This window comes from Labeo rohita, chromosome 9 (genome assembly GCF_022985175.1).
Source record: "Labeo rohita strain BAU-BD-2019 chromosome 9, IGBB_LRoh.1.0, whole genome shotgun sequence".
Classification (NCBI taxonomy): Eukaryota; Metazoa; Chordata; class Actinopteri; order Cypriniformes; family Cyprinidae; genus Labeo; species Labeo rohita.
Genome location: NC_066877.1, coordinates 30,835,105 through 30,843,470, shown reverse-complemented (window position 1 = coordinate 30,843,470; position 8,366 = coordinate 30,835,105). Strand labels below are relative to the sequence as shown.

Below are 8,366 nucleotides of genomic sequence, written 5' to 3'. Positions count from 1 at the left end.
AGTGTTGAAACGCTTTTAGATTAGACAAAAATAGAACTTTTTATATTAAAAACAAACAAGCAAGCCTTGCCCAGATTTAAAAAGTAACGCAGATGTAACATAACACATTACTTTTTACTTTTTACTTTTTAGGGAGTAACGCAATATTGACATGCATTTCTTTTAAAAGTTAACTTTTCCAACACTGTTAAGCGGCACAACTGTCTTCAACATTGATAATAATATAAATGTTTTTTGAGCAGCAAATCAGCATATTAGAATGATTTCTAAAGGATCACTGAAGACAGGGGTAATCATATTGAAAATTCTACTTTTTTAAAAGACATTAAAATCAAAAACATATTTTAAACTGTAATAATATTTCATAATATTGCTATTTTTTTACTATATTTTTGATGAAATCAATTCCGCTTTGCTAAGCATAGGAGACTTATTTTAAGACAAAAAAAAATTACTGATCCTGAACTTTTGAACAGTATGTATTGTGATTGTACTGTATTGGTACACTGTAAAAAACAATTTGTTGAGACAACTTAAAATAATTTGTTACCCTGCTGCCTTAAAATTTTAAATTCAGTCAACTCAAAAAAGGTTGTCAACTTGAAATGTTAAGTTTTACTAAGTTTTTGATTCAACTTTAAATTTTAACATCAAATTTTTAGTTTAGCCAACTCAAATATCTTAGTTGTCATACAACTTAACATTTTAAGTAGGGCTGTCAAATGATTAATCGCGATTAATCGCATACAAAATAAAGTTTGAGTTTGCCTAATATATGTGTGTGTACTGTGTGTTATTATTATGTGTATATAAATACAAACACATGTATATATTTCAGAGAAATATGTTATTTATGTACTAAATATTTGTATTTATATATAATATAAATTGTATACAAATTATAATAAATACATATACTTGTAAATATTTCTTAAATATATACATTAATGTGTTTGTATTTATATATACATAATAATTACACACAGTACACACACACATATTAGGCAAACTCAAACTTTTATTTTGTATGCGATTAATCGTTTGACAGCCCTAATTTTAAGTTGACTGAACTAAAAATTTAAAGGCAGCAGGGTAACAAAGTATTCTAAGTTGACTCAACAATTTGTGTTTTTTTTTTTTTTTACAGTGTAATTGTAGGTTGCAAAAGACTTATTAACTGTATAACTATTTTTTTAGAATACTTTTGTGTTGCTTTTTGTCATTTGTGGAGCTTGACAGTCTGGTCACAATGATTTGTCTTTGTATGGAAAATAACCCTTTGGACATTCTGCTGTAGAATTTAACAAACTAAATTATGGGGACAGAACAACATGGTGAGTAAATGATGGCAACGTTCATTTGTGGCTGAACTATTCCTTTAAACTGCGCAAGAAATGCTTTGTTCTCACAATGGTCTTTGTAATGTTTTCTTTTACATTAATACCACAGAAATGAAGCTCCATTCCGATGGCACCGCTAGATACTCATGTGACCGCAGTAAGTGTTTCCAAACCTCAGTTATGCTGCCCAACATTAGCTACCTCAAAGAGGAGGCCAGGGAGCATCTTGAACAGTTAAAAGCGCCGTTGATGGAGAGACGCAGATCCAGCGGATGACTTTAGCGGATCAAAAACCTCTGTAAGGCTCAGTGTGTGTTTTCCCTCCATCAACAGAAAAGTGCACGCTGATTGTCATCACCGAAGCGTCTGGCTGACTTTATCAACAGAAGGGTCCTGTTTTTATCAGTTTGCTACAGAATGTTTTTTTCTGTGGTCGAGTGTGATTGCAGCTCTTCTGATGAAGAACAGAGAAAACAGAGGAAAGATGAAAAGAGGAAAGTCATAAAGAACTGAAAATAACTCTGATCATAACAACAGCACAGTGCTTTTTCCTCTTGGCATCTAATTGAGCTAATTTGCCCTCTTGTTTTTGTTTTCATGTTCAGCTTTTGAAGCTTGACAACTCTGTAGACAGTAATTAGGTTAGTTACATTTGCTTGGAAGTGATAATTATTGTCACCAAGCCAGGTGTAATGGCTTGAAATTCTGTTGCTAAACACAGGACACTCATGCGCAAACTGCAGCAGATCATTTTGCCAAACAACTCGCTCTGAACACAAGTGCTTACAGCCACAGGAATTAAACAAACTGCATATTTTATTAAGGCGCATCTCCAGAAATATCTAGCACTATTTATAGTAGTAAGCATTTTACATGAACAGGGTACAAAATAGGGCCTGAAAATAATAATAAAAATATGAAACATGGTTTTAAAAAAAGATATTAAATAATAATAATAAACACTAAGTAGATTTATATATATATATATATATATATATATTTAAATGGGCATAATAGGGTGCAAAATAGTTATGTAGATTTGTTCTTTAGGAATGAATTAAAATGAAAATACAGCCTGAAAATAATAATAATACTAAAATATGTTGTTTTTAAAAAGATATTAAATAATCGTAAACACTAAGTTGACAAAATCCAAAAAAAAAAAAAAAAAAAAAAAAAATTAGTCATTAAAATTAGTTACAAAATAGGTCAAAATTTTAACATATATATATATATATATATATATATATATTTTATTAGTTGAATATGGTGAAGGGGGTCAAGACCTCAGCCCCTCATAATTGTAATTTTAATAGGAATGCATTTTTTATCTTAAAACACTGTACAATGGATTTGTGGATCTGTTGCTTTGAATATAAAAGAGCTGTGTAAAAATGTCTCCTATATTGTGTTCCATAAGGAAAAAAGCATGCATATGTGAGGATTAGGACACAAAAAGGCCCATTTGCTTGGCATCATGTACAATACAGACAATCTAAATGATCAGTGGATCTCTGTACTGAATGAAACTCGATAGTCCTCTGAGTATTAGACGGGGCAACCTGAGAAACAGCGGCCACCACAACATCGCTTTACATTCACATGACGGTCAAGCACTATCAGGCACATTCAAAGAACAGATGTGTGTGTGTAACATAGAAAGAACGAGAGATTTCACCAATAGTCTATACATATGTGTACAGCAAATATTATTTCTTTATACAACTTAAATAGTTCAGCCAAAAATAGTAAAATTAATAATACAAAAAGTATTAGTCATGCAACATAAAATGTGAAAACTGTGCAAGCTATTATTTAAAGCTTATAAAACCATGTTTGCACTAGCATTTGTATATACATTCTTTTTTTTTTTTTTTTTTTTTTTTTTTTTTAAATTGTATTAATTTCATGACATTTCCAGTGCCCAGTTGCAACAAACATTTTTTTTGTTTGTGTATAATCATTAAAAGTAATATTTAATGTTTTATCTTTTTAATTTGCAATGCATTTATTCAAACAACAGAGCGGGACATACAGCGACAAGTGTAGTGACTCTTAAGAATCAATTCTTTTTAGTGAATCAAAAACATACGTGGTTCGATTCATGAATAAATGACTCATATGAGTCGAATCTTTTTAGTGAATCAAAACCGGACGACGCCAAACGAACCTGTTGTTTTTAGTGAATGAAAACACCCAAACACTTAAATCCCCTTGATATTACTGAATGAATCTGATTAATTTACTGAGTAGGCCTAGTTATTTCCGTCATGTCCGATTCAAACGAACCATTATTATATTTAAGGTTCGTGAAACTTAATTCAGCTGTTTGGTTGTTGATATGACAATGTATAGATAAAGATACAGATATAGATTGTAGTCAGTGGTACTTTCTAAAAGTAAATTAAACAATATGTAACCCTGAACCACAAAACCAGTCATATAGGTCTTTTTTTTTTTTTTTTTAGATTTTTTTTTATTTGAAAGCTGAATAAGCTTTCCATTGATGTACGGTTTGTTAGGATAGGACAATATTTGGCCGAGATACAACTATTTTAAAAATTGGAATGGGAGGGTGCAAAAAAAAAAAAAAAAAAAAAAAAATCAAAATATTGAGAAAATCGCCTTTAAAGTTGTCCAAATGAAATTCTTAGCAATGCATATTACTAATCAAAAATTAAGTTTTAATGCATTTATGGTAGGACATTTATAAAATATTTTCATGGAGCATGATCTTTGTATTCTTTGCAATTGTATTCTGTCGCCCTTAAAAAGTCAAAATTTTTTATTTTTGATATATTTGTTATATTTGAATTATGGAAATCTGTAATGATCTATATATTGATACTAATGCAAAGGGCTGTAATATACAATAACTCCACTTCTTATTTCAAATATTTGTTCTACAAAAGAATCGTTAGTGGCACTGTTAAGGAGTCGGAATCGTTCGGTTCATTACGATTCCCATCCCATGCGAGAACATGAAGACGCCGGGCTTGACTGACTGTGAGCGCCCGCCTCTGGAGGACATGCGCCGGGGACTCGACACGTGATCCGCTCACCACAATCCAGTATGGCGGAATCCGTCGGTGAGTGGATCCGTCGTTGGCGCGCTCTCCAACGGGAATAAAGTCCGGAGCGTTGCGTCCGATCGCGGCGGAGCTGCGGAGAGGTGAGCAACGATTCGCATGCGTCCTTCAGTGATTTTATCCTTAAATGCACTGATCACTTCAGTAAGAGAAAGAAACTTGTGGGCGATCAGATGAAACAATCAAAACACTGTATGTGTGTGTATGCATGCATGTATGTGTGTGTGTGTGTGTGTGTGTGTGTGTGTGTGTGTGTGTGTGTGTGAATCGTAACTCTCTGAGTAGTTGTGTCACGTTTCGTTTTCAGAGTTAGTGCGTTTTCTTCATACCTGCAGGGTATGGAGATTTACAAACATAGTTTTTTTATAAGCTAATATATGTTAGGTTATAAGTAAGGGATTTTGCACTGGAGTATGAATTGGTAAGTCCATAAAATGTGCATTTTTATCATTTTGAAAATTTGGTTTTTAAAGTGTTATTTAAAAAGATTTAAAAATAAAAGAATGTTTTACAATGTGTTAATAGACTACAGCATGCTATCTTAAAGTATGTATGTGTTTGTATATGAGTGTGTGTGTGCGCGTGTGTGTTGACACTAGCAGTTCTTAGGTAACAGATTTGACACAGTTTGACAGGGTCAACTATGATCAGTCATTTTTTATTATCAGTGTCATTTGTTACTCATTTTCATGACACAATTTAGACTTTGTAGTTTTGTGCACCTTGAATGATTCAAATCACTGTTTCTTCTGTACAGTATTTGACGAAAAAGATGTTACATTGTTGCAACTCCTGGTTGAACATTATAGATACATGTTATCTGCAGAGTTACAACCAATAAACAGGATGTGTTCCTTTCTGTGAGTAGAAGTTCTGATGTCACATACGTGACTGATGATATCTATCATTTAAAAAAAAGACCTGAAAAAATTCTGGAAGTGTTTTTATCCTCAGGCCATCAAAGATGTAGATGAGTTTGTGTCTTCATCGGAACAGCTTTCGAGAAATTTAGCATTACATCACTTGTTCAGCAATGCATCATCAGCAGTGAATGGGTGCCGTCAGAGTAAGAGTCCAAACAGCTGATAAAAAACATCACAATAATAAAACAATAAAATCACAATAAAAGTAATCCACACCACTCCAGTCCATTAGTTAACATCTCGTAAAGCATGAAGCTGCATATTTTTAAGAAACAAATTCAGCATTAAAGCATTTTCAAACCATTGCTTCTGGCATAAAAATTCGTAATCCACAATATGGCTTTCTCTGCTGAAAAAGTCTAAATCAGGAGAGAAATATGCACAGATAAAGTGCCGTTTACAAGCAAAAACAGTCCAAACAGTTTTAAACAAATATGCCTGTAGATTTTAGTGCAAGACAGGAATGGAGGAAGTGTTATTAGGAAGTATGCACTTGTATTTTGGCCAGAATTGATGGTTTGAAATGCCTTTATGATGGTTTTGTTTATTACAAACTTGTAGCGTTTCACTTCAGCAGATGTTAATTGATTGACTGAATGTAAGTTGTAAATTATTGTGACATTTTTATCAGCAGTTTGGACTCTGATTCTGGTGGCACCCATTCACTCCATTGGTGAGCATTTGATGTAATGCTCAATTTCTCTAAATCTGTTCTCATTTAGAAACAAGCTCGTCTACATTTTGGATACCCTGAGGGTGAATACGTTTTCAGCAAATTTTCATTTTTGGGTGAACATTTCCTTTAAAGGGGTCATCGGATGCTACGTTCACTTTTACATGTTGTTTGAACATTAATGTAACATTAATGTTGGCAGTGTATGTACACATCTAACCTATAATGATAAAAATCCATGCAGTGGTTTTTAATTGATCTGTAAAAATAATATCCCCTTTTTCAAATCGAGCCGTTCTTAGATGCCTGTCGGTGTGGCGTCACACCCACAGAGGCCGCTCCCACGATAGTTGATTGACATGAGCGTCTTACCTCAGCTGTAACAGTCTGACCTCCATTGTTTCGAAGCCGGAGCAGGGATGTAAATTAGACAGGAATATCTCCAATTGAGCGATAGAGGCGTTGTGTTGCTGGATGTAATAATGAACATAGTGGTTGTCATTTACTTCCGACATCTGAGCCGCTGAAGATGCAGTGGATTATGTTTGTTTGTGAAGGGAATCATTGGTGATCCAGCTTCACCTACAGCAGAAGTGAGTATAAGGGTTTTTTTTTATGAATCTCTGCAATCACCTTTCCTAATAACATGCTAATTAGCAAGTTTTGTGGCTAAACGTGCTAAATGCGGCTAAAGTAAACAGGCTCGTCACTCCACAAAGAGAAAAGAGGGGCGGGGCGAACAGAGCTCATTAACATTTAAAGGAACAATCCATCAGATTTTTGCAGGGCCCATTCTGACAAGGTAAAAAGGGTGTTGTTTTACACTACCATTGAGAATTTTTACCCAAAGTATGTTATAGACATTTCATTAAGACCCTAAAGAATCATATCAGCTTGTGGAAAATGGGCATCCGATGACCCCTTTAAGATCTATGTCTCTCCTTTAAGTTCTATGATGCAAAAATTGATTTTATTTTTTCATTTCAGTAATCGTAGTTTCACTTTTTGGTCTTTTTAGTTAATTTAGACCATAATTTGAGTTTGAGTGTAGTTGCTTTAAGTTTGGGGTACCAGCAAGTACAATGCTGCATATGTTAAAATAATAATTATATTTTTGAAACCTTTACTTTCACATATATTCTTTTAAAATGGTCAATTGTCTTAATCAAAACCAATCAGACAGATATTATTGATGCTGTAACTTTTGGTTGTTTCACAAAGTAGGTGTTCTCTTTCCAGAAATGAGAATCAGTTTATGGGAATGTTTTTTGTGTTTGTATTCAATAAACAACAGGCAGGAATGTGCTGTTTCCTTGTGTACGCTAAATAGAGACTATTACAGCATGTCATTTTCATGAGATTAAAAGTTGTTAGGGTGTATTACGTTAGGGTCAAATGTAGTGTTTGTGCTTGTCTTGAAGTAAACGACCAAACAGAACATGAGGGTTGACAAGTTCCCTTGGCTGTTTTCATGTTCTGAGCTGAGTCATGACGTCTGTGTTGTCCGCTGGTGGTTATATCATGCTGTCGGTCTGGGCAGCTGTCACACATAGCTGCTGGTTGAAGCTCTAACATGTGGCATCATGCACAGGCATATAAATCCAGGCTGTAATCACAGCCTGTAGGAAGCTCGCTCGTCTTTCCACATTCCGGCTCTCAAGGACCAGCGCTCAGACCTTGTAAATTCCAGGCCCCACAGGAAGAAGGTCAAAGCAGCTTTCTGAGAACTTGGCAGCAGAGAGTTAATCCAGTCCTGCACGACCCCAATTTTGCACTTTCTGACTTCTGCAAACAAACAAACCAAAAAAACTGTGCACACCATGTGTGGTTTTGTGTTTATTTAATATATATTTACTTTTTAAATATTTTAGTTGGTTTTTTTTTTCACTGCAGAGATAGATGAAAGCAATGATATATATATATATATATATATATATATATTTTATTTATTTATTTATATATTTTTAAAAGACCATTAGGAGTTTGATGCAAACTTAATACCATTTTAATTTCCCCTCATCTCTCATGGTAAAGAAATATCTTTCTCATTACTGTAATGCACAAAAAAAGTTAAATTGTGCTTGCTTTTCATTTGCTGAATCGAATCAAATCAAATCAAATCAAATCAGTCTATAACACTGTGGATAACCTGATGAAAATCACCACTGGGAATAATAAGGAATTAGACCTGCGAAAAATATCTAAATGCATGATGATAATTACATTTTATCGTTGGTTTAAAAAAAAAAACAGAGAAAAGCAAAAGTATGTAGAAATAATGCTCCTAAAAATAGATTAATACATTTTCAGATTGCAAAAATGTTATAATTTATTTTATTTA

The 8,366-nt window shown here is 33.5% G+C and overlaps 1 protein-coding gene and 1 long non-coding RNA gene across 3 annotated transcripts in view; both read left to right on the top strand.

Moving 5' to 3' along the window:
* The window catches only part of LOC127170800 (uncharacterized), a 3,043-nt gene extending 671 nt beyond the window's left edge, over positions 1-2,372 (top strand). Inside the window, exons 2-3 of the long non-coding RNA XR_007828410.1 lie at positions 1,298-1,334; positions 1,450-2,372. This is a non-coding gene — a long non-coding RNA (uncharacterized LOC127170800). The remainder of the gene's footprint in view (positions 1-1,297; positions 1,335-1,449) is intronic.
* A 1,996-nt stretch (positions 2,373-4,368) lies between these two features.
* The window catches only part of hdac4 (histone deacetylase 4), a 296,174-nt gene continuing 292,176 nt past the window's right edge, over positions 4,369-8,366 (top strand). Inside the window, exon 1 of one of the 2 annotated variants that reach the window (XM_051119035.1) lies at positions 4,369-4,512. The gene's annotated coding sequence lies outside the window, so the exon portion shown is untranslated. Of the gene's footprint in view, positions 4,513-4,737; positions 4,851-8,366 lie in introns of those variants that run through there. The other variant, XM_051119036.1, reaches the window with a different exon arrangement.